At 39.1% G+C, this 25,852-nt stretch overlaps 1 long non-coding RNA gene across 1 annotated transcript; it reads left to right on the plus strand.

Moving 5' to 3' along the window:
• The first annotated feature begins 941 nt into the window (after window positions 1-941).
• LOC132541421 (uncharacterized) lies at window positions 942-25,852 on the plus strand. The gene is made up of 3 exons (XR_009552616.1): window positions 942-1,030; window positions 3,726-3,871; window positions 25,401-25,852. It is a non-coding gene; the product is annotated as an uncharacterized LOC132541421 (long non-coding RNA).

Consider the following 25,852-nt stretch of genomic DNA (forward strand, 5'->3'; position numbering starts at 1 on the left):
TCTTTCGTTATTGTTTTGTAGAGACAGGGAGAAACACAGAGGGAAGGGGAAGAGAGAGAGAGAATAAAAGAGAGACACCTGCAGCACTGCTCCACTGCATGTGGTTCTGCCACAGGTGGGGGTCAGGAGCATGAACCCAGGTCTTTCTGCATGGTACTGTATGCTTTCTGGAGGATGTATCACTACCTGTCCCCACAACTAATGTCTTTTAAATTTAAAACACTTCATATGTTGCAGTCATTAGTCAATATATAATGGATATGTACATATATCTATAAATAGCACACTCTGATTTTTTTCACTTAATTCTGAGCATCTCTCTCAGCTAAATTTACCTTTATTTTTCAGTTCCCTCATCTGTCAAATGGGGATAATGCACTATCACTCCACAGGATTGTGAGGGTTAACTGAAATTTCACATGTAAATAGAGAGAGAGAGAGAGAGAGAGAGAGAGGGAGAGAGAAAGAGGAAATTCAGGCCTATAGCTGGTGACTCATGAATGGAAGTCTCTCTACCTCTCCTTGTTTTTTTTTTTTTTATGTCAGAGAATCAGTATTCTCACAAGTGGCTATCTCCTGTGCCTAGTGTGGTGTTAATGTGTACTAGGATGGGGGGATTAATTGGTTGAGATTGTGACCTCAACCAATTAATCTTTGCAAAGGACCTCTTAGAAACTTTAATGTGTGAATGTGCCTTGTGAATTCTCAGGAAAGGAACAAAAATGCAGTATTTCTTAAATTTAATTGGTCTGAGTCTTTCATGAAGCACCAGTGTAGAAAATACTGAATCCTGATGTTTGAAGTTTCTGGAGTTTTGCTTTAAGATCTCCTGGGAAACAGTGGTCAGAGCCTAGGAAACAAGCTCCAGCCAAGCTGGTTTGTGTTGCCAGGCTGCCTGCCTCACTAGTCAGCCTACTGGGTTGACACTAGTAGTTCCTTGGAGTGAGAAATCCTGGGCTGCCAAACAACTTCATTGATCTTGCAAAGCTTTAGCAGCAAAGCCACAAACAAATGCACCCTCTGAACAGCAGTAAGTTGACACTGGCTAGCAAAGCCACTCCTCTTGCTATCATTGATTTTATCTTTAACTAGCTATTCTCCCAGAAGAACCAAAGGAGGTGATTTTATTCCTGTTGATTCCATTCTTTAGATCATTATGTTGATTATGTGTATTCACTTGTGTGTGTGTGTGTGTTAGATGTTTAAAATTTCCCTATGAAACATTTTTTTCTGCCCCAGATTGCATAGAGCATCATTTTAACACATAGTAAATGTTGCTGAGTAGAAAAATGCATGCATTACCATGTATTTTTGCTTAGTAAGAGGTTTATATCTTTGTAATTATTTTCAATGTGTGTTTATTGATTTTTATAATGCAATGATATTAACTTGAAAGGGAACAAATTACATACAACAAATTAAGCACTCGCATGGATTAGAAAGTCGAGGTAGTACACTCAAGGCATGACTAATACGAGTGTGTTGCAGGATAGAACTGTGTGGTTTTACATCACATCTGGGAGAATCCAGACAGTTGTCTGAAAAAATCTTTAACAGGAATGCAGGTGCAGGATATGGCATACATTTATAGAATCATGGACTTTTAGAATTGGAAGGGAAACTTATATAAGGAAGCAGGAAAAAAAAAGAGTCACACTTAGGGTCACAGAAGGTTGGTGGCAAGGCTAGTTTTGAAGGAACTAGATTCTTACTATGGGACTATTGCCTCAGAGAGAGTGCAATATTAACAGAGCTCAGGGTTTTTTTTTTTTTTTATGTAGCATTTTGAACAAATCTGACATTGCCATGCTATTCAAATCTAGAACTTGAGGATGTATGTATGTATGTATGTGTGTGTTTATATATATTTCAAACAAAATATACTATCAAACTCTCCAGTTTCTTTTTTGCCTTCAAGGTTATCACTGGGTCTCATTGCCTGCACTACAAATCCACTGCTCTGGAGGCCATTTTTTCCCACTTTGTTGCCATTGTTGCTATTATTGCTGTTGTTGTAGAATAGGACAGAGAAAAATCAAGAGAGGAGGAGAAGAGAAAGACACCTGCCTATCTGCTTCACTGCTTGCGAAGCGACACTCCTCCCCTCCCCTGGCCCCTGCAGGTGGGACTCAAATCAGTATTCTTACGCTGGTCCTTGCGCTTTGCGCCATGTGCGTGTAACCCGCTGCACTACCACCGGGTCTACTTTTATTAGAGTTTTATTTTGTGAGATATTTTTCAAGAGCTCATAAAGGACACTATATGATTTATAGTTCTCTTGTTCAATGGCATTTCTAAGCTTTGGTTCACCTCTCTGAATACCTGCCATATTTGGTACTTAAATAAGACATCAAAAAGTCCTATGCAATTGTCCAATAAAGTGGTTTAAAGTAACAAACTAGCTTAATTTTTTAAAAGGGAAAAAGACAAAGATAGAAAATATTCATTGTAGTCCAATATGACTATATTGTATCTAAGACAAGACACAGCCCACACCTCCACCACAATCTTAAAGGGGAGTGAATTTTCAGAATTTCTTCCCAATTTCACATAGACATTTAATTAATTTATTTTTTTTGCTGCTATTGCACGAGTCCTTTTCTCATTTCATCGCCTGAAGTTTTCTTTTAAGGATTGAGTGAGATAATACGCATGCAAGCACTTTGTAAATGGCCAAGTTCTGTTTGTGTGTTAATCCTTTGCTTTGCTACTCAAGTACAGTGCCTGTACTCAAACATGCACTGAAGGCAACTTTCACAACCAAGAGCTTCAGTGCACTCTTCCCTGCTACACTCCTGGGCTTACTTCTTAGTGAATGCTAAATGCATGTGGCAGGATCTTGACCCCAAATCATTACAATGGATGGACTGTGCGTGCAGAGCTTAAACTATGCGTGTGCTTGCTGCAACTTGATGGATATAACTGCTTGCTGAGAATTTGATTTATTTTCCAATAGTTTAGCATCCCTCTGATTTTATCTGATATGACTATTTTACAAGTGTGTGTACCAAGCATGGCTTCAAAATTGCAGGTTATGAAATACAGAAAATGGAACAATTGCCGTGCATAGCAGAAATCTTCCTGTTCAGTCTGTGTGCTGTATATTTCAAAGTAAGATGGACTGCTGAATGGTGATGGGGGCTTGCCTTGGCCTCATCATTTTCCCCCTACAGGTGAAAGGAAATGCAAGACTTTCTTCTTCATTTTCAACTTCATATTGTTAGTTGGTTTTTCACAGGCTGGTTTGTGATGATGGGTTTTTGCCTTATCATTTGGTGGCATAATAAAAATGACATGATAACAGGAAAGAGAGCAGTTCTTCTTTAAGATGTAACAAAAAAAAGCTGATACCAGTGATGCAAGTCTAGCAGGCTGTTGGGTATGCCCCCCCTTGCCATCTAACCTCAACTCAAATCTCTGTGTTTTCTACAATACTCACTGAGAAATTATCATCAGAAAATCACTGCTATTATATATATGCATATGCTTGTGTGTGGAATAGACTGACTAGTTGGTAGTCTGTGTCACTGGTGCAGTAGTATAGGAACACAATTCATAGAAGGACAGCTTGCATCTTTGGAGGTTATATTTATTTCTGGTTCTTACCTGAAATATCTGTCCTTCCCCCTGGTCAAAATTGACTCTGGGTTGTGTGTAATTGGTATCTATGAACAGAGCAAATTGAGGCCTGGTTCAGCTCTGATAACACCTCTATTTTGCTTCAGGTTTCCTTTAGCTCAGCTGTGCAGAAGGGATTGCTGGTCAGTGTAGGACCTTGATTGTCATCATTTGGAGCAGACTTGGACAGAAGTCAAGTGTGACAGATCTGGGAAACTTGGGCTGTTCTAGCAGAGAGAAGGAATGTTAAGAGGTAAAGTGGAAAAGCTGTGGCAATGAAATATGCACCTGCTCACTGGCTGTATCCAGGATGTCTGTCATCTGGTGCCTTTCACCTGGACTAACCATTCAACAGTGCGTTAAAGTGGTTGCTGAAAATTCAGCTTCAGATGTTATGGATAACTAACCCATGTTTGTGGTTATATTCCCTGTCAACTTAGATTCTTTACAGGCCTCTGCACTCCTAATATATTCTTTTTACAGTTTAGGGGATATAATGTAACTTTTTTCATGGCTCCATCGTTTGTCTTGGGTGATAGATTATTTTAAAAAATAAATAGTGGGGACCAGGTGTTGGTGTACCTGGCTGAGCAAACATGTTACCATGTAAAAGGACCCAGATTTCAGGCCCATCTCCTCTCCTGGAGGGGAGAAGCTTCACAAGCAGTGAAGCAATTACTGAAGATGTCTCTCTCTTTCCTTTCTCCCTTGCCTCTCCTAATTTATCTCTGGCCTAGCAAGTGAAGAAGAAGAAGAAGAAGAAGAAGAAGAAGAAGAAGAAGAAGAAGAAGAAGAAGAAGAAGAAGAAGAAGAGGGGGAAGAAGGGGAAGAAGGGGAAGAAGGAGGGAAGGAAGAAACAGCTACTAGGAGTGGTAGATTCATCATGTAAACACTGAGCCCAATAACCCTAAAGATTGATTTTAAAATAAATTTACATACTTTAATGAGAGAGAGAGAGAGAGAGAGAGAGATGCACGACTTCTATTTACTGGTTTAGGGTTGTGCTAGGTATTGAATCTGGGGCCTCTGAGTCCTCAGGTGTGAAAGTTCTTTGTTCTTACACTATGTCTCTATACTGATTATTTTAACTAAGTCAAGTCTATAAAAATAATTTGGCAATTATCTACCTTACAGAAACATGGTTTCTGACTTCTTTTTGATAATATTGAGTTTCTTCAGAGATTTCCCATACACTATCAATAACTAAAAGCTACTGACCACTTACTGTGTTTTAGGGACTGGATAAACACATTATATGATATCTATACTATTCTATGAAATAGATGTAGTGATCATGAACATTTTATGGAGGAGAAACCAAGGCATGGTAAGGCTAAGTAACATGTCTAATGTCATATAACCTGAAGTGATAGGCATTTAAATCAAAACATTTCACCCTGGGGTCTGGTTTCTTAACTTCTATTTGATATTGTTTCTTAAGATGAAATTTATTAATCTATAGCAAATATTTATTGAATGTTTCTAATTTACTAGATTTGGAATTAGGTGCCAAGTTAGAAGTAAAATAGGTTAAAAAACTCTTGTAATCTTAATTCTAGTGAGCAGTGGATAGTTAGACACCAAACAAAAATAATTGGCTAAAGAACCAGAATCAGTATTTTTTAAATTATATCTATATCTATATATCTATATCTATCTATATCTATCTATATCTATCTATCTATCTATCTATCTATCTATCTATCTATCTATCTATATAATTGAGACTGCCGAAATCGAGATGGAAGTGGGTGATAGAGAGGGAGAGAGACAGACACCTGCAGCACTGCTTCACCACTTGCAAAGCTTTCTGCTTGCAGGTGGGGACCAGGGACTCAAACCCTGGTCCTTGCACATTGCAACACATGCACTCAACCAGGTATACCACCACCTGGCCCCCAGAATCAGTATTTGAGTGACTAAAGTAAAAGAGAAAGAACAGATTGGTTGATTAGAGATCTCACTCAGACAATGGCACTTGATCTTGGACTTTATTAAAGAGACATACCCACACAATTACACACAACTCACAAACACATTTTACAGGTTAAAAATGCTTACTGCAGTATATAGACACAATGGAATAATACTCAGCTGTTAAACATGGTGATGTCATCTCCTTTGCCTCAGCTTGGATACTAAATGAGATAAACCTACTCATTCTTTCTCCCTCTCTGTATCCCCTCCCCCTCTCAATTTCTCTTTGTTTCCATTAAATAATAAATAAATAAAATAAAATAAAATATTTTTTTGAAAGGGACAAGCAGTGCCAAACCTAGTAGAACACATGTTTTATAGTGTGCAAGGACTGGAGATCAAGCCCCTAGTCCCCACCTGCAGGGTAGGAAGCTTCACAAGCAGTGAAATAGTGCTCCAGGTGTGTCTCTCTCTCTCTCCATTTCTGTCTCTCCCCCCTTTTAAAAATTTCTCTCTATCTCTATCCAAAAATAAGTGAATAAAATAAAACATTAAAGGAGATAAGCTCAAAAGAGATGGATAAATAGGTGTGGAGCTTGCTTTAGGTGGAAATTAAGAAACAAGTGTAGAAAGGAGAAACAAAGTGAATTTTGGACTGGGTGTGGTTTATTACACTAATTCAAAGAACTCTGGGAAAGGAAAGGAAGGGAGGGGTGGAGAGGGCAATGGAGTCCTGGTATATGATGATGGAGCAGGACCTAAATTGAGGTGATAATGTTTGGCAGATCCCAACTGTACCATTAACCCCTCAATAAAATTATAATAAAATTAAATAAAATGTACAAAAAACACTAACTGAAAATGTAAAGGCTGTTTGGTGGAAATACATGTACTTAATTCAAATACTTCACAGTGAAATGTACAGAGAAGAGAGAAAGTGATGAATTTTGTGAGATGGAAGATGAGTAAGAACACACCACACAGGCTTTGTGGCATAATAATATCTTTAAGAATTACCCAGTCTTGGCTTCACACATAGTGCTTTATGCTTGACACAGTGCTGATTACTTGATTTTCTGGCCCTCTAGAACTTTCTTTCCCAAATAGTGTACCTGGCCAACTTTTATTCTTCCTTAAATGCACAGATTGTAGATTATTTTCTGTGGTGGTATGTCTCAGATTTCCTCAGTTTTTGGTCTTTCTCTGTATATCCCTTGGCTCCTATCAGAATATTTGTCAAGCCTGTAAAATCTTTTAAAATTATATGCTACTATATAAAACTTTGTGCTATCTGAGGAAAAGAATGTGTCTTGTCCCTCCTTGTTACCCAGAACCACACTCACATGTGACTTGTAGAAGCTAATTATGTATTGAACTCACCTGAAGAAAAATTTAACTACAGAGCAAGAAAGTCCCAGGGAAAATGGAAGTATAGAAAATCCAGTGAAACTTAGAGTTCCCATACTTGGATATTAGATATACTTGTGGTTCTTCTATCCATGATTTACTTCAAGTGTTAGCTGGGAGTTTCTAGCTCCTTCATAACAAGATATAATCCATTATATGATGGTAACCATTATGGTTATCATAACACCCACATTACATTATTTAATTTTCACAATAAACCAGAAGAAATTTGCTCCTATTTTCCCATTTGACAGTTGAAGATACCATCAGTTAGACATAGAGGTGTGATTTCAGCTGAGGTTTGATTCTGTGTTCATGCTGTAGACTATGGTATGATGTAGCTACACCAGGCAAAAAAAACCCTGATGACTCTGAAGACCCCTAAGGGCACCTGGAGGTTTTGTTTTAAAAGAACCAACATTTTGAGAGTTGTTACGATATGATAGACATTATCTCAGTTAACTTGATGTTGCAGAAATGGGAAAATGCACAAAGAGGTTATGGAACATGTAATATGAACTGTAATATGGTGAAGGATTTTTTTTCTCCTTTCTTTTTCTGTTCCCTAACTTATAGCTTCTTTCTATCCTCCCTTCCTCTCTGCTTATTTTTGCCTTTTTCATTATTTAATATTTATCTGAAGTCATTTTTTAATTACCTTCCTTACAGTAAACACAACCTTGGTGGGATAGTCTATTAAGGTCCATTCTATTCCATCCCCTGCCAGGAAGTGACATGTGACCCAATTCAGGTAAATAAGTTTTGTTTTTTCTTTAGAAACACTAAATTTGAGCAGAGTGGTACCTGGATGGAAAAGCAGCTGGAAATGATTTATACAAGCGGTGCCATGTCAAGATAACAATATATTGCTGTTGCCTTGATCCCTGGAGTGACCTTTCTTATTACCTTTTCTTTATCCATTTTCAACCTATGCTTCAATTCTGTGAGCCATGCTGCAGCTTTGCTTCTTGGTTATTTTAGCCAGGGTGAATTGTAATAGTTTGTAACCAAAGCATCTTGTCAGATCTAACTAATAACATGGATACCCATCCCACTCTTGAACATCACTAAAATTATCTTTTCTTTATCTCTCTAAATTATGTAGAATATGCTATAATTACCAACATTTTTTTTTATCAGTGAAAGCTTTGGTATTTTTAGTAACAGTTCATTAAGTATATGTTTGAAGCTTTTTTAAATTTGTTTTTAATTCAGTAGAGTAGTAGTCACTGGGGGTCTTCCCCTGGGAATGTGGAACTCACAAATCATCTTTAAAGAGATATAGCAGGTAGGTTAAATTGCAGTGTTTCTTTCTGCCTCCACAATTTTATAAAATAAATCATAATTCTGGCTTATCCCTTTGACTTATGATCTTTGCTGTTGCTGTATATAAGATTTTGCCTTGACATGACTGGTTTTAGAAGTTTATTCTATTGTTCTGAATTTAGAATTCTGTTAGTTATTGGTATAGCTGAACTAGCCTGTGGTCTTGTTGACCTACCATCAATAAAAAGGGAATTCATTTAAAAGAATGTTACAGTTAGATAATCATCATGGGAAACTTGAAAAAGAAAAGAAAGTAGCGACAAACAAATTCTACTTTGCTGCCTCTGAATGGGGTTAGATGGACTTCATGGCTGACTGTGATTGCTCCACTTGGCAAGGGATAATCATTCTTTTTTTTTTTTTTTTTTAGCATAGCTGAGTATAGTACACTGTTTCCTTCCTCTCTTTACTGTCTGGCTCTACAGATCTTACAGAACACTGAGTATGGAACACCAAAAAAAAAAATAAAATAAAATAATGTAGCATCAGCTGGAAATGAGCAAATTCTTGGACTACTTGTCCACTTTTGTCCATCTCTCTGTAGTGGACCACTGTTTTTGTCAGCTCAGCACTTGTTCACCTTGTTTCAAGTAACAACTTGGTTTAATTTGGGAACATTTCTTCATAATTTACATTTTATGTGGATCAGTCTATAATCTCACTGTTAGCTCCTGGGTGGGCACTAGTCTCACCAATTTATACCCTACCCCACCCCCATTAGGGTACTAATATACAATCCTAATATTTTCTTTGAAACTTATAGAAAGAGACTCTATTTCCAGTGGGTTTTATGAGGGAGTAGAAAATGAACATGGTGCTACTGGTAACCTTCTTGCAATGCAGAGGCAAGGAGGAGATGAGATTAAAGAAAAACAATTTTATAATGACAATGCCATCTGAATTGTACAGCACCTGCATACAGATATGCTAGTATGGGGCTATCCCGGGCTTTTCTGGGATGATCCAATTCATTTCCTTTTGAGTCAAGCAGTTTACTTGTTAGCAGAACAATTACCACAAGTTCTCATTATCTTGATGGTTACTGTACTCACATAGAACAGAAAACCAGTAAATTTTAGAGACAGAAACCAGCCTCCAGAGTATTTTTTATATCTTTTTATATGCTCCTTCAGTGGAGAATATAATCAGATAAAAAGTATGATGACTTCTCTATCAACCTGTAAAATGTAAAAGGTCTGTGCAGGTGATCAAGGTGAGAGTCCCTGCAGAAAATTTCCTATGGAATGGGAAGAGCTTCAGAGCTTGAAATAGGACAAATGTATAGACTGTCAACCACAGTTGTGTGTATAGAAAGGAAAAATATTGCTTTTTCCTCCAGATATTTATTTTTTCCTATGTTGAAGAGATACTAACTGTAAAAACTTAACTATCAGGAATAACTCATCCCACCAATGAGTTTCTGTAAGATCCCACCTAAACTCTGGTTCTAGTTTGGTTCCAGTTATTTGAGAATTGAGATATCACTGAGTCCATGAGAGAACTCCAAAACATGGCAAGATGCGATCTATCCTAGGGTATCAAGCTGTTGTAAGTCTCAATTCATTGTTTGGTAAACTAAAGTGAGAATCTGTAGAACACTTGGCTGTAGCTGTTTGATTTCTACTGGACTCACAACAACAAAGAAATAAAGTTGGTATGATTGAAGTTTGAGCCCCATGGTGAGAGGTCTAAAGACTGGATGAAAATAAAGTTATAGACAAGAAAATGAAGATGCAGAGGAGGATCAGTCCCTTGGTATACAGTGTCAGAAACACTGACTGTGAGCTTAATGGCAGCTATCAAAGATGTTACTGGGGACAAAAGAAGATAGAGAAGAAAGTGTGGAAGCTCCAAGGAAATAAGACCCAACTTACGTTCAGAACTCCTCTGGTGCTGACATTAAGTTGGTTATAGCCAGTCCCAAATTGTGGTGACATTTAAAATGGATTGTATTTGTAGCTTTCTTAGGGATTAGGGAAACAAGAGAGCACACTTATCCTTTGGAATTGTTTCTAGGAAACTACATTGTATATTTAAAATGACATGCTGTTTAGATTTGGGAATAAGGAAGAAGCAAATGTGGTGTTCCTGTGCTATGATTTCCCTTCGCTGATCAACTCCTCTAGAACTCACTCAGCTTTTGACTGTACCTGCTTTTTATTTGAGCCTGTATGTGTGTACTTGTATGAATTTGTGTTAACTGCAGCAGTGTGATGAAAATTTGTGGATTTTTTTGTCCCTACAAGTTCCTGTAGGTTCTTGCTTCCTTTCTTTAGGTGGAGTACAGTTCTGAAATAGTAGTGAAGAACTGTGTGGAGGACATTCTTACATTCACTGTTTCATGGAAGCAGATGATGTATAGATTCACAGTGGCTTTAGAATTTGGAATTGAAATCACAAAACTGGCTCCAATTAATTATTAGATTCATAATAATCTATACAAATGACATTGTGTGAGTTTTGTTCTTTTTATTTGCAAGCAGGGATAGTAATACCTTTCCTTGAGGAGATTTCTGAAGACAAATTGATGTATGTATGACTTTAATGTTTATAATGTGAACTCTTTGGAGATTGCTATTAGAGGAGACCAGGCATCGATGCCTTCATTTAAGTGCAGATAGTACTAAGCACAAGGATCCTTATCCAGGTTTGAGCCCCCAGCTCCCCACCTGCAGGGAGAAAGCTTCACAAACAATGAAGCAGGTCTGCACGTGTCTTTCTGTCTTTTCCCCTCTCTATCCCCCTCCTCCTCTCAATTTCTCTCTGTCCTATTCAATAAAATGGGAAAAAATGGCTACCAGCACTGAGTCCCATTGTTAACCCTGGAAGCAAAAAAGATTGCTGTTAGACCTTTTGAGTCTTACACTTCTGATTAAGAGCTACTTTTTCTTTGAGATGAACTTAAGATGACTTGAGGTACTATCTTTTGGATTATGACAAGATCAGCTCCTTTATTACACTCCCCCCCAAAGTCCATGTAGGTATGGCTGGCTGAGGTTCATGCGTGCCTGGTTTTCCTTTGCTTTTATCTTTGGCATCAAAAATATTTTGGTTGCCATCTTGTTTTCCATATCTGCTGCTGTAGATCTAGTCCCTTCTTTTTTATTTCCTGAAGACAGTACACATGACTGCTGCACATAACAGACTTAACTGAAAACTTGGATAATGAAGAAGAGCTATAGTATGGCATAGGAGACTCACTTAAAATGAAACATTTGTTTTAACATTCTTAAACTTCTTGCCTATTCTGACTCCTGTTGTTAAAATTTGGCGGCTCCAGCTGGCCGGGCTAGCTTCACGGGCGGGTAACAGAGACGACCAGAGACATATGGCTGGGCAGGGAAGCTGTATTTCTTTATTCAGGAACAACGATTCATAAACTAAACCAAACTAATCACCAAACAGAACTCTGTTGTCTCTTTGCGGCGGCGCAAGCACTCTCTCTTACTCTCGAACTCTGGAACTCTGGAACTCTGGCACTCTGAAACTCTGCTGCCTCTTTCCCCACAGCAGCGGCGCCAGCACTCTTGAACTCTGCCACCCTCCAACTCTCGAACTCTGGAACTCTCTAACTCTCCAACTGTGGAACTCTCTAACTCAGGCGGGGTTCCTAGGGGCGGGGCCAAGCGGGCCCATGAAACTAACTGGACTGATCCAATTCTCTTGGCGGGGGAGAACTACCCAACGTAAAGCATACAACAGACTCCAGAGAATTCTCATTTGCTGTTTTGTTTTTTCAACTCTGGTGAACTACTGTCATGTCTTGGAGTTCACTACCATGTCCTTTTCATCTCATATCCCCATTCCCTCAAGCCCCAACCTACACATCTGCCACTGAGAAAAGGAAACATTCTTTTACTTCTTGAAGTAGTGTAAATACATTAAGAAATAAATAGCACTTCCATTTCACACTATGCTCTGGTATTCACCTTTGTTGAATGAAAATACATTTATGCATCCAGTTTTACTGAGATGAATTCTGTCCCTCCTCGATTACATGAAAGTTTCATAGCCTTAACATTATAGTTTTGTTTTTGCTGCCATGGGATTTAATGCCTGCATTGTTTTTCCAAATGTAGGATGAGAGATAGAGGGGGTAAAGGAGTCAGAGAGTGAGAGAGAAGAGATACCACAGCAGTACTCCATGGATCATGAAGCATTCCCATTGCATGGCGTTGAACTCTCATGTACAACATCTTGTATAACTCCACACCAACTTGGTGAGCAGACAGGGAAGGCAGGTCAGCATATGAGCTTACTGGGTCATGCATCTTAGAAGTGGTAAATCTAGGAGCTTGAGTCTTTCTCCTTTAACTCTAATCACGTTGTCCTCTTCACTGCGGTATCCCATCATAGTAAAAAGTGTTGTTTGCATAAAACACTAACAGATACTTTGGGATAGAAGGAGTAATAGAACTGTTCAGAGCTAAGTATCCCACAGCATCTTTGTTGTCCCATTGTCCTACTCTAAACTGCCTGGCTGAGGGGATCTTGCTTGCCAAAGTGAGGACAGGTACCATATATATCACAATGGCACCACACCAGCTGCAGCCTCAAATGTCGAGGCTCTATGCCAAATTCAACAAAACCAAAGCAGGCTCTCTGTCTTTTGTGTGCAAGTCTTAACTAGCCCAAAAGTAAGGAGGAGGGGGATGCACAGAAAAGAACAAATCCCTGAGGAGGTGGGAGTTGGGGCCTGATGTTTATAATAATTAAAACTCACATTTGTCATATCAAGTTATGACATTTCTTTAACATTTACCATTACACTGATTTTCACATTCTTAAAAGGTAGTCTTCTGGTTAAAATAGGACTGACGTGGGTTTGTCTGCTTTGCAGATGAAGAGGTGGAGGCCTGGACAGATTGTGCAATTAGTCTAATGTTACATTAGTCATAAAGGACAGAAGTGAATTTTAAACTCACAGTATTGAAGCAAAGATTGGACATTCTTCTTTTTACTATACTGTGTTTTTTTTTATCTTGGAATTTAAAATGAATAAGAATTGCATGAAAAGTTTAAACACCCTAAAATTTTGATTCAGTAGGTCAGGGGTGGTCTCCAAGAATCCGCATTTCTAACAGCTTCCCAGATGCTGCTGCTGCTTTTCTGCTCACTGTACTTTGAATGCACTGATGGAGATTGGAACAGATTTTGCAATTTCTTATTCTACTGAGTTTCCTGCTAGTCACTTTCCACCCTCTCAAACTGACCTCCTTGCTGTTCATGCATGCTTCTACCTCCTAAGGTAGGAGTACTTTTGGACCTGCTTTTTCATCTGCCTGGATATTTTCAATCATTTTACTGGGGGCTTAATGGTTTGGCTTAATGGTTATGATATAGTCGTTGTCACATGGGCACAATTTCTCATCTCCCCATGAATGACGTCTCAGAACACTCTCACCCATGATTTAGGTCCTTTTATATCATCATGCAACAGGACACCAAGGTTGTCTTCCCCACTTCCTCTCCCTTACCCGGAGTCCTTTATTTTGGTGCAATACAACACACCCACTCCAAGTTTTGTTTTGTGTGGTTCTTTCTGACTACAGCCTCCATGAAGGGCTTCACCATTAAATAACTGCTCAAAGACTCAATTCTGTTCTTTTTAAAAATATATTTATTTATTCATTTATTCCCTTTTGTTGCCCTTCTGGTTTTACTGTTGGAGTTGTTAATGAAGTCGTTGTTGTTGGATATGACAGAGAGAAATGGAGAGAGGAGGGGAAGAATGAGAGGGGGAGAGAAAGATAGACATCTGTAGACCTGCTTCGTCGCCTGAAGAGACTCCCCTGCAGGTGGGGAGCCAGGGGCTTGAACTGGGATCCTTCAGTCAGCCCGTGTGCTTTGCACCATGTGCACTTAACCTACTGTGCTACCACCCGACTCCCTTGAACAGGAATTTTGTCCCATTAGGGGAAAGATTTTGCTTAGAGTGATTGCCTATTGATAGTCCACAAAGAGCAATAGAAGATAATGTCCACAAGTTTCAGAAAAACCATCCTCTTACTAGTGTGACTAAAGAAGAGAGGCGTGGGGTGAAAGGGTGTTGAGGACAAAGCAGGGTAGCAGGGAGATCTGCTAAGGGGTGTGTCAATATTGCACCAGGTCCCAGGGTAAGCTCTGGAGCTCATTGGACCTGCACTGCTGTGCAGGCAGGAATGTGTGGCCTGGCCTTCAAGCAAGCAAGCAGTTCTTCTTCTTCTAGCATTTGCCCTTATTCCGTAGCCAGTCAACAGCGTCAGGTTGAGCCTGATGTAAAGTTTCGAGACCTCCTTTGAATCTGGAGAGGTGGCAGTCGTTGACTATGTGGGTCATAGTCTGTCTGTAGCCACAGGGGGAGTTCGGGTCATCTCTGGCTCCCCAGCGATGGAACATAGCGGTGCACCGGCCATGGCCTGTTTGATAGCGATTGAGGAGGGACCAATCATAACGTGCTAGGTCAAAGCCGGGTTGACGCTTGCAGGGGTCTGTGATGAGGTGTTCGTTCTTTACCTCAGCTGACTGCTAACTCTGTTTCCAAAAGTCGGGAACAGAGAAGTTCAGTGTAGGCGTAGGGGACCAGATTGGATGATGAGACGTCAAGCGTTGGACAGGGTGGGCGAAGATATCCGCGTATATTGGCAGGTCTGGTTGAGCGTAGATGTGGGAAATGAACTTAGATGATGCCGCATCCCGACAAAAATCTGGCAGAGTGATGTTGCTAAGAACTGGCAGCCATGGAACCGGGGTGGAACGGATGGTTCCAGATTATCCTCATGGAGGAATATAATTTGGAATCGACCAAGTGGACATGGGGGCTATGGAACCATACTGGGGCACAGTATTCTGCAGTGGAATAGCATAATGCCAGAGATGATGATCGTAGTGTGGAAGCGCTCGTGCCCCATGAGGAGCTGGCCAGTCTTGCAATGATGTTATTCCTCGCACCTACCTTTGCTGCAGGTTTTATGAGATGTTCGTGAAATGACAGGGTGTGATCGAGAGTAACGCCAAGATAGACTGGCTGAGCTTCATGCTGGATTCTCATATCGTCAAGCTGCACATTAAGCTCACGCAAGGCCAAGGCATGGTGTAGATGGAAAACAGATGATACCGTTTTTGCAGTGCTTGGGATTAGTCGCCATTTTATTTATTTATATATTTATTATTATTTTTTTATATTTAAGAAAGGATTAATTAACAAAACCATAGGGTAGGAGGGGTACAACTCCACACAGTTCCCACCACCCAATCTCCATAACACACCCCCTCCCCTGATAGCTTTCCCATTCTCTATCTCTCTGGAGCATGGACCCAGGGTCATTGAGGGTTGCAAAGGGTAGAAGGTCTGGCTACTATAATTTCTTCCCCGCTGAACATGGGCGTTGACTGGTCGGTCCATACTCCCAGTAAGCCTCTCTCTTTCCCTAGTAGGGTGTGTCTCTGGGGAAGCTGAGCTCCAGGACACATTGGTGAGGTCTTCAATCCAGGGAAGCCTGGCCAGCATCCTGGTGGCAACTGGAACCTGGTGATTGAAAAGAGAGTTAACATACGAAGCCAAACAAATTGTTGAGCAATCATGGACCCAAAGCTTGGAATAGAGGAGAGAGGAAGTGTTAGGGAGGTACTCACTGCAAACTCTAGTGTACTTCTGCTTTCAGGTATATATTTTGTAGTAGTTTACGGATACGTGTGAACATATGCTCTCTCTCACAGAAACTGGTGTATATCTAGGTTATGGGACTTTGTTAGAAAGTGAACCACCTGAGATGAAATTAGAGTGTACTATAAAAGGAAAGGTCTCACCTGAGTAATGAAGCTGAAGGGTTGTCATTCCACACGTGAAGTCTCTGGACACAGTCTGAGGTGAAGCATGATGAGGTGGCAATCATTGCGTTGGTTAGGTTGTGATCGGCGGATGCAATATTATTTGGTATGGCTTGGGAGACGCATACAGGAAAGTGGGCCCTATCCAAGGGTTCCAGGACTGGGGGAAGTAGGGGCTCTATAGTGGAGATGTGAGGTTCCTGCTGTCTTAGGGTTCAAAAAGACAATCAATAGTTAATGTTATCATCACATTATTTGGTAATTGGGTTAACTTTGAAAAGTCCTTTTGTTAGGGTTTGTTGTACAGTATCCAGTATCTTGGATATAGCTGTGCTATTGGATGCTTCTAATCTACTTGGTCTAGGCTTTTGAGAGAGTCCGCATATCAAATACACAGCCTATATATTAAAAAGATTCAGTTTGTGTTTTGAGAAACTTTGAGACATACAATTGATTTTCCCCCTCATATTAATTAACTACTGATTTATATGTCTACATTTTGCTAGGAGTGTACATAAACACCATTCCCACCACCGAAAGACTGTGACCCATCCCTCCCACCCACTCCCACCCCCCACTGGCCCAGGAAGCTGCATGTCTACCCCTCACCACAGGGTTTTTACTTTGGTGCCCTACTTACAATTTGATCAGGTCCTGCTTTTAGTTTCCCTTTCAGATCTTCTTCCTCAGCTTCTGTTGATGAGTGGGATCATCCCATACTCATCTTTATCTTTCTGACTTAGTTCACTTAACGGAAATCCTTCTATCTCTGTCCAAGATGGGTCACAAAGGGTGGGTTCATTGTTCTTGATAGCTGCATAGTATTCCATTGTGTATATATACCACAGCTTTCTCAGCCACTCATCTGTTGTTGGGCACCTGGGTTGCTTCCAGGTTTTAGCTATTATGAATTGTGCTGCTATGAACATAGGAGTACACACCTCTTTTTGGTTGGATGTTATGGAGTCCTTGGGGTATAAGCCCAGGAGAGGAATTACTGGATCATATGGAAGGTCTATGTCTAGCCTTCTGAGAGTTTTCCAGACTGCTCTCCACAGAGGCTGGACCAGTTTACATTCCCACCAGCAATGTAAAAGGGTTCCTCTGTCCCCACAACCTCTCCAGCATTTGTTGCTGCTGTCCTTTTTGATGTATGCCATTACAGGAGTGGGGTGGTATCTTAGTGTTGTCTTAATTTGCATTACTCTGACAATCAGTGACCTAGAGAAGTTTTTCATATGTTTGTTAGCCTTTTGGATCTCCTCCTCTGCCCATTTTTGGATGGGGTCATTTGCTTTTTTGGTGCTAAGTTTGCTGAGCTCTTTATAGATTTTGGTGATTAGTTTCTTGTCTGATGTATGGCATGTGAAGATCTTCTCCCACTCTATGAGGGGTCTCTTTGTTTGTGTGATAGTTTCTTTGGCTGTGCAGAAGCTTTTCAATTTGATGTAGTCCCATTGGTTTGTTTCTGATTTAGTCTTCGTTGCAGTTGGGTTTTATTCATCAAAGATGTCCTTGAGGTGTAAGTGGGAAAGTGTTTTACCAATGTTTTCCTCTAAGTATTAGATTGTTTCTGGTCTGACATCTAGGTCTTTGATCCATTTGAGTTGATTTTTGTTTCTGGTGAGATAAAGTGGTTCAATTTCATTCTTCTGCATGTTACAACCCAGTTTTCCCAGCACCATTTATTGAAGAGAGCCTCCTTCTTCCATTTAATTCTTTGGGCCCCCTTATCAAAGATTAGATGTCCATAGGTGTGGGGATTTATTTCTGGGCTTTCAATTCTGTTCCACTCGTCTGTGTGCCTATTTTTGTTCCAGTACCATGCTGTTTTGATGATGATGGCTTTATAATATAGTTTAAGGTCTGGGAGTGTGATGCCTCCATTTCTGTTTCTTTTCCTCAAGATGGTTTTGGCAATTCTAGGTGTTTCCAGGTTCCAGATAAATGATTGTAGTGTTTGCTCTATTCTCTTAAAGAAGCTTGGTGGAACTTTGATGGGTATTGCATTAAATTTGTATATGGCTCTGGGGAGAATATTCATTTTGATGATATTTATTCTTCCAATCCATGAGCATGGGATATCTTTCCATTTCTTGCTATCAGTTTCTATTTCCTTGAGTAGCGACTCATAGTTTTCAGCATAGTAGTGTTTCACTTCTTTGGTCAACTATATTCCTAGGTATTTGATTGATTTTGCTGAAACAGTAAATGGGAGTGATTTCTGGATGTCTTCTTCTTCAGATTTAGTATTTGCATAAAGAAATGCCACTGATTTTTGTACATTGATTTTGTAGCCTGATACCTTGCTATATTGCCTAATAACTTCCAGTAATTTTCTACTGGATTCTTTAGGTCTTTCTATGTATACTATCATATCATCTGCAAATAGTGAGAGCTTGACTTCTTTCCTTCCAATCTGTATTCCTTTGATTCCTTTCTCTTGCCTGATTGCTATGGCAAGAACTTCCAATACTCTGTTGAAGAGTAACAGTGACAGTGGACAGCCCTGTCTAGTCCCCGATCTGAGGGGGAATGCTTTCAGCTTCTGTCCATTGAGTATGATGTTGGCTGTAGGTTTGCTATATATAGACTCCACTCTCTTGAGGAATTTACCATCTATTCCCATTTTTTGTAGAGTTTTGAGCCTGAATGGGTGTTGGAATTTGTCAAAGGCTTTCTCTGCATCTATTGAGATAATCATGTGGTTTTTGTCTTTGCTTTTATTGATGTGGTGAATGACATTGATTGGCTTATGGATGTTGAACCAGCCTTGCATTCCTGGGATGAATCCGACTTGGTCGTGATGAACAATCTTTTTGATATGTTGCTGTATCCGGTTGGCCAAGATCTTTTTTAATATTTTGGTATCTATGTTCATCAGAGATATTGGTCTGTAGTTTTCCTTTTTTGTTCTGTCCCTATCAGCTTTTGGTATCAGGTTGATGTTGGCTTCATAGAAGGTGGAAGGGAGTATTCCTGTTTCTTCAATCTTATTTAATAGCTTAAGAAGTATGGGTATTAACTGTTTCCTGAAAGTTTTGTAGAATTTGTTTGTGAAGCCATCTGGTCCAGGACTTTTGTTGTTGGGGAGATTCTTAATAACGGTTTCAATTTCTTTGTCTGTGATTGGTGCATTTAGACTTTGTAGTTCTTCTTGGTTCAGTTTTGGAAGGGCATATTTTTCTAGGAATTGTTCCATTTCTTCCAGATTCTCTAGCTTGGTGGCATATTGTTCTTTATAGAAGTTTCGCAGGATTCTCTGGATTTCTGTGGTGTCAGTTCTGATATCTCCTCCATCATTTACAATTCTATTAATTTGAGTCTTCTCTCTTTTTTGTTTGGTGAATCTGGCTAGGGGTTTGTCAATTTTGTTTAATCTTTCAAAGAACCAACATTTGGCTTCATTGATCTTTTGTATGGTTCTTTTATTTTCGATGTTGTTTATTTCTGCTCTAACTTTAGTGATTTCTGTCCTTCTGGTTGCTTTAGGGTTCCTTTGTTCCTCTTCCTCTAAGTCCTTGAGTTGTGCAGTAAGGTCGTTCATTTGAGCTTCTTCTTGGTGTTTAATATGTGATTGTATGGCTATCAGTTTCCCTCTCAGTACTGCCTTAGCTGTGTCCCAAATATTTTGATAGGTTGTGTCTTCATTTTCATTAGTTTCCAGGAACATTTGAATTTCCTGCTTGAGTGAGTCTCTGACCCAGTGGTTCTTAAGGAGTATGTTGTTTAATTTCCAAATTCTGTGACTTTTAATAATTTTCTGTTTGTTGTTAAATGTTAGTTTTACTCCACTATGGTCTGAGAAGATACTTGGGATGATTTCAATGCTCTTGAATTTATTGATGCTGTCTTTGTGGCCTAACATGTGGTCTATCCTTGAGTATGTGCTATGTGGATTTGAAAAGAAGGTGTATTCCAGTTTTTTGGGGTGGAGGAGTCTGAAAATGTCCAAGAGGTCTAGTCTGTCGATCTCTTCATTCAATTCTCTTGTATCTTTATTGGTTCTCTGCTTTGTTGATCTGTCTAAGTGTGAGAGTGTGGTATTGAAGTCTCCCACTATTATTGTATTACTATTGATGTATTTTTGAAATTATTTCAGTAGGTGCTTGATGTATTTAGATGGTCCCTCATTGGGTGCATAGATGTTAATAATTGTTAAGTCTTCTTGTCTGATTGCTCCTCTAATCATTATGTAATGTCTTTGCCTATCTTTTATTACTTTATTTAATTTAAAATCTATCATGTCTGAGATGAGAATGGCTGTTCCTGCTCTTTTTTTGGTCCGTTAGCCTGTATGATAGTTTTCCATCCTTTCACATTAAGTCTGTGTTTATCTTGTTGTGACAGATGGGAATCTTGTAAGCAGGATATGGTTGGGTTATGTTTTCTGATCCATCCCCCCACCCTGTGCCTTTTGGTGGGTGAGTTTAAGCCATTGACATTTATTGATATTATGGATTTAATGTATTTTAGTGCCATTGTTCAAAAAAAATTTTTTTTTTAGTTTGCTCTGATATATTGCAAGTATTATAGTGATGTTCTTGTTTATAAGAGGTCTTTTAGAACCTCTTTCAGGGCTGGCTTGGTGATGGTTGCCTCCTTTAACTGTTGTTTATCTAAGAAGGTTTTGATCCTTCCATCTAGTTTGAATGAAAGTCTAGCAGGATATATTATTCTCGGTTCAAACCCTTTTTCATTCAGGGCTCGATAGATATCTTGCCATTCCCTTCTGGCTTTTAGAGTTTGAGTGGATAAGTCTGCAGATAATCTTATGGGTTTTCCCGTGTATGTGACTTTTTGTTTCTCTCTTGCAGCCTTTAGGATCCTTTCTTTATCCTTACTTCTTTTCATTGTGAGTATGATGTGTCTTGGTGTCTTCAGGTCTGGGTTGATTCTGTTTGGTACTCTCTGGGCCTCTTGAATCTTGATGTCCTTTCTCTTCTTCAGTTCTGGGAAGTTTTCTTCTATTATTTCTACTATAATGTTTGCTTCCCTTTCCTCTCTTTCTTCCTCTGTCAGGCCAATTATGCTAATTTTACTTCTTTTGAGATCATCCCATATGTCTCTGCTGTTGTTTTCACTGTCTCTCCATCTTTTTTTAACCTCTTTCACCTCTTTCTTCGTTTTCTCTAGCTCATCCTCTGCCTGACTAATTCTGTTTTCTGCTTGCCTGTTAGTCTGTTTTCCCTTGCCTCAGCTTCTTTCTTCATTACAGCTATTTCAGCTTTCAGTTCTCTAATTGCCTCAAGATAATCAGTATTTTCCTTGGGGGGTCTCAACTGTTGTTTCCCTATTACTGCCATTCCTTTCCTCCAATGTTGTTTTCATTTCTGTGACTAATAAGTTTATTATGCTTGCATACTTTTCTTATCTATGGTTACTTCTGGCTGATTTTTAGTTTCTTCTGGGCTCTTGTCTTCATTCATTGGAGTAGCAGTTTATTTGTTTTTGATCTACCCATTTTTATGATTTATGTGTTTCTTTTTTTTATGCTCTGTTGTTCCTCAGTTGTTGTGTCTTGAGTACAAGTAACACTGTAGTAACTACCTTTATGACAATTGCACTCACCAACCTCAGGAATTACAGTAGCAACTGAAGCAAGTATTGAAGTAGTTTAATCAGTACCAGTTACCCAAACAATTTCTCCAGTCCATGAAAAAATAGTAACCAAATCCCAGTGAAGAAAGAGAAAAGAAAGAATGGATAGCAAGAATAGACAGTTATGCAAATCTACTATCCACTGTGTATTCTAGGGGTAACAAGAGGGGGAAGAGAACTAGAGCAGAGATACACACATAGAGAGTCCACTCTAAGTCAGATTTCTTCCCCAAAATAATCCACAAATTCAGAAAGGCAAAGAAGAAGGAAGAAGTGTATGACAAGATAAAAGAGAGAGAGAGAGAGAGAGAGAGAGAGAGACAAGAGAGAGAAAAGGGAAAAGATAAGAAAAAGAGCTGTAATTAAAGAGCAGTGATAGGAAATTCCCAAATGTGTATCAGTGAATTCAAAAAAGTACACTGTTTGTTGGTGTGGGTGCTGGGGGCTGTGACTTTGGAAGCTGTAGGAATAAGGAAGAAGGGATGACAAGAATGAGAAAAAGAAAAAAAAGAGAGAGAAAAAAGAAAAAGATAAGAAAAGAACAGTCATAAAAGGGCAGTGAAAGGAAAGGAGTTTTTTTTAATGTATTTATTTTTAATTATTTAATTAGATATGAAGGGTGAGGTGGGGAGGGGGTTGGCTACTTAGAAAGAAAAAAGGCCAGAGGTTTCAGAAGGGTATAGACTTAGAATTAATGATACTCCCTGGTGGCACAGGAATTTGATAAAGAAATGGAGCTCCTAGCAGGGGATCCTGCTACGAGCTGGTCCCCAGGGACTCATTATGGGGGGTGCGGCGGGAAGGAGGTATGCTTGAAAATTAAAAGAAGGAAAAAAAAATATTTTTTCCCCTTTTTTCCCTACTCTAATTCTTAACCCAAATTAAGTTATAGTCACCTCCTTGGTGTCACCGCTAGGACCCCTTATTGGCTGGCCTGCTAAAGGCAGAAAATCCTACCGTTTCCAGGAGATGTGGTCAGAGCTCAGCCACTAGCAGCTTCTCAGTCTGCCATCTTCAGGGAAACCCCTAGTCGCCATTTTTTACAGTAATCAGATATCAGAGACATGTCTTTCGTGAGTGTTTCCTTGAGGATGTCAAACTTGGATGCCTAAGTTGCACAGCAGATGTCATCGGCGTAGATGAACTTCCTTGAAGAAGTTTCTGGAAGGTCGTTGATGTAAATATTCAATAGCGTAGGAGCCAGAACAGAGCCCTGGGGGAGGCCACTTGAGACAAGTCTCCATCTGCTAGACTTGTCACCCAGATGCACCCGGAATCTTCTGTTTTGGAGAAGAAATGATATAGTGTTGGTCACCCATGGAGGCAGGCAAGCAGTAGAGACATGAAGCAGCTCATAGGAATTTTATTTCTCATATTAAGAAAGGAATTCTGTATTTTTATATTTAAATGAAAATATTAAAATATACTTTTAAATCCATAATATATTTACTTATTTTGGGAAGTTTATTTTTAAATTACTGATTTATTGTTTTGTTTTTTTTTCTTCTTTTTCTAGGGATTCACACATACCTGCATGATTCCTCTGCTTCTGAGAGTGACACAGACAGGGGAGGAAAGAGAGAGAGAGAGAGAGAGAGAACCAGAGCACTGTTCCATTATGCAAGTGCTTTGATGTGGTGGCCAGGAGCTCAAACCTAGATCCTTGTGAATGGTAAAGTGTGCTTTCTACCAAGTCATCTATATCCTGACCTATCAATTTTGGGAAATATAAAAATCATAGAAAGTCACAAGGGGAATAGCCAGGTAAACACCATCCATAGTTAATAATTATTGCTGTTTTGAAAGATTATTCATATATATATATTTCTTTTTGTGCCATTTGGCACTCATACATGTTTAATTTCATAGCTCTTGGTCAAAGAGAAAAATAAGCATAGGACTGGACACTGGCTTACCTGGTAAAGTGCATGTTACTATGTGCAAGGACACCAGTACAAACCACTAGTCCCCCACATTCAAAGGGAAAGCTTCATGAGTGGTGAAGCAATGCTGCAAGTTTGTCTGTTTTCCTCCCTGTATTTCCCCCTTTCCTCTCAATTTCTCTCTATATCTTTCAACAAAAGAAAAAAAATGGCCATCTGCAGTAGTGTGTATTTCCTACAGATACCAAGCAGCAGGATAATCTTGGTGGCAATAAGAAAGAAAGAAAGAAAGAAAGAAAGAAAGAAAGGGAGAAAAGAAGGGAGAAAGAAAGAAAAAGAGAAGGAAAGAAAAAAGAGGAAGAAGGAAAGAAAAAAGCAAAGAGAAAGAAAGATAGGGAAAAAGAAAGAGCTAAGCACAGATGAAGGTGAGGATACCATAGTACTGGCACTTCTACTGCCATGGCACCTTCCATGTGGTTCAGACCTGGACAATGCGCACGACAAGACAGGCACATGTCTTTCCCCATGAGCTGTAATGTATAGCTGCTTCTTTGTCTTTTGAGATTTATTTATATTTTTCATGTGAGGGAGAGGCAAGAGCAGGAGCAGGAGAGGGAGAGGGAGAGATGTCAGAGCACCACTCTGGGGATTCAACCTTGGTTCTCAGGCATGCTATCACTCTGCCAGTTACTTTATTTCCTTGGTGTTCACATGGATTTTTGCCTTCCAACTTCCCAGAAATGAGACACTTCCATCAATGTTGAATGCTTTATTCCTGTCATTGGGAATAGCAATTATCTACAGCAATATGCATTTCAACTTAGTGGGGATCAGAAAATTACATAATGGGAATTTTCAGTATAATATCTTTAACTGAAACATGCACCCACAAAGCAGTACTGTACATTGTTTGTCCATTGTATCAAAACTCCTCTAAGCAGAAGAGAGCACTCAGGGTAATTTTTTAAAAGATTAATTTTATTTAAAAATAGATTTCTATAGAGGAAATATTTTAAAAAGGGAATAACCATCTAATATTCTTAATAATTTTATTTTATTCATTGCCTTGAGTTTGTAAGAATTAAAGAATATGGTGATAAGACAAAGAGAAATAGTTGGTTTGAATTTATTCAATGAATAATTGTACAGTTGAAAGACATCCCTTGGAATAAATTAGATACATGATTGATTAGTGATTGGTTTCATTCATTCTTATTATGGTGCTAGGGGATAAAGCTTTCCATACTATGTTTGTTTGCAGAACTCTATTTAGCAAACCTTTGCTCTTGGTGACTATATAAATTGGCAATTACATGCACTTTAAACAGAGTAATATTGTGTTGAATTAAATTGTACAGTGGTTTTGGTTGAACCTAGTTCATGCTAGCAAGCCTTTGTTTATTAAATCTGTGCACTTGCTATAAAATCTTTATATCTTCTGAACATTTTTTCTCTTTTACAATGCAATCACATTATCAGATGGTTTCTCCAAGTGTGAAAAGAATGAGATACTAAAATATATTTGAATCATGGATCATATTTGATAGTGCGTGTTCTTTTCTTATTATTTTCTTATGTTTCTTTTACATATGGGGCTTAACACTGAGTAGTACCTCTCTTCACTGCTAGCCTCTTGCAAGAGGTGGAGGTGGGGAGATGATCAGAGGCTCTGGGTGTTGCTCAAGACTGCCTCCTGCAGGCAGGAAATATTTTCATAGACCTTTATTATTTTTCTTTACATTCCATTCTGAAACATTGTAATGAAATATATTTACATATACAAATTTAATACATTAAAGAATAAAATGAAATATATTAAAATATGCTTAAATGTTTCAGGTGTCCAACAACAGATGAGTAGCTGAGAAAGTTGTGGTATATATGGAAAACTACTGAGTAGTTGTGGAAAACTACTCAACTATTAAAAATGGTGATTTCACCATTTTCAGCCCATCGTGGATGGAGCTTGAAGAAATCATGTTAAGCGAAATAAGTCAGAAACAGAAGGATGAATATGGGATGATCTCACCCACAGGCTGAAGTTAAAAAACAAGATCAGAAGAAAAATCACTAAGCAGAACCTGGACTGGAGTTGGTGTATTGCACCAAAGTAAAAGACTCTGGAGTGGGTGGGGAGGAGGGTTCAGGTCCTGGAAAAGGATGACAGAGGACCTAATGGGGGTTGTTTTGCTATGTGGAAAACTGAGAAACGTTATGCATGTACAAACTATTGTATTTACTGTTGAATGTAAAACATTGATCCCTCAATAAAGGAAAAATTATATTTAGAA

Source organism: Erinaceus europaeus, chromosome 11, assembly GCF_950295315.1.
Source record: "Erinaceus europaeus chromosome 11, mEriEur2.1, whole genome shotgun sequence".
Classification (NCBI taxonomy): Eukaryota; Metazoa; Chordata; class Mammalia; order Eulipotyphla; family Erinaceidae; genus Erinaceus; species Erinaceus europaeus.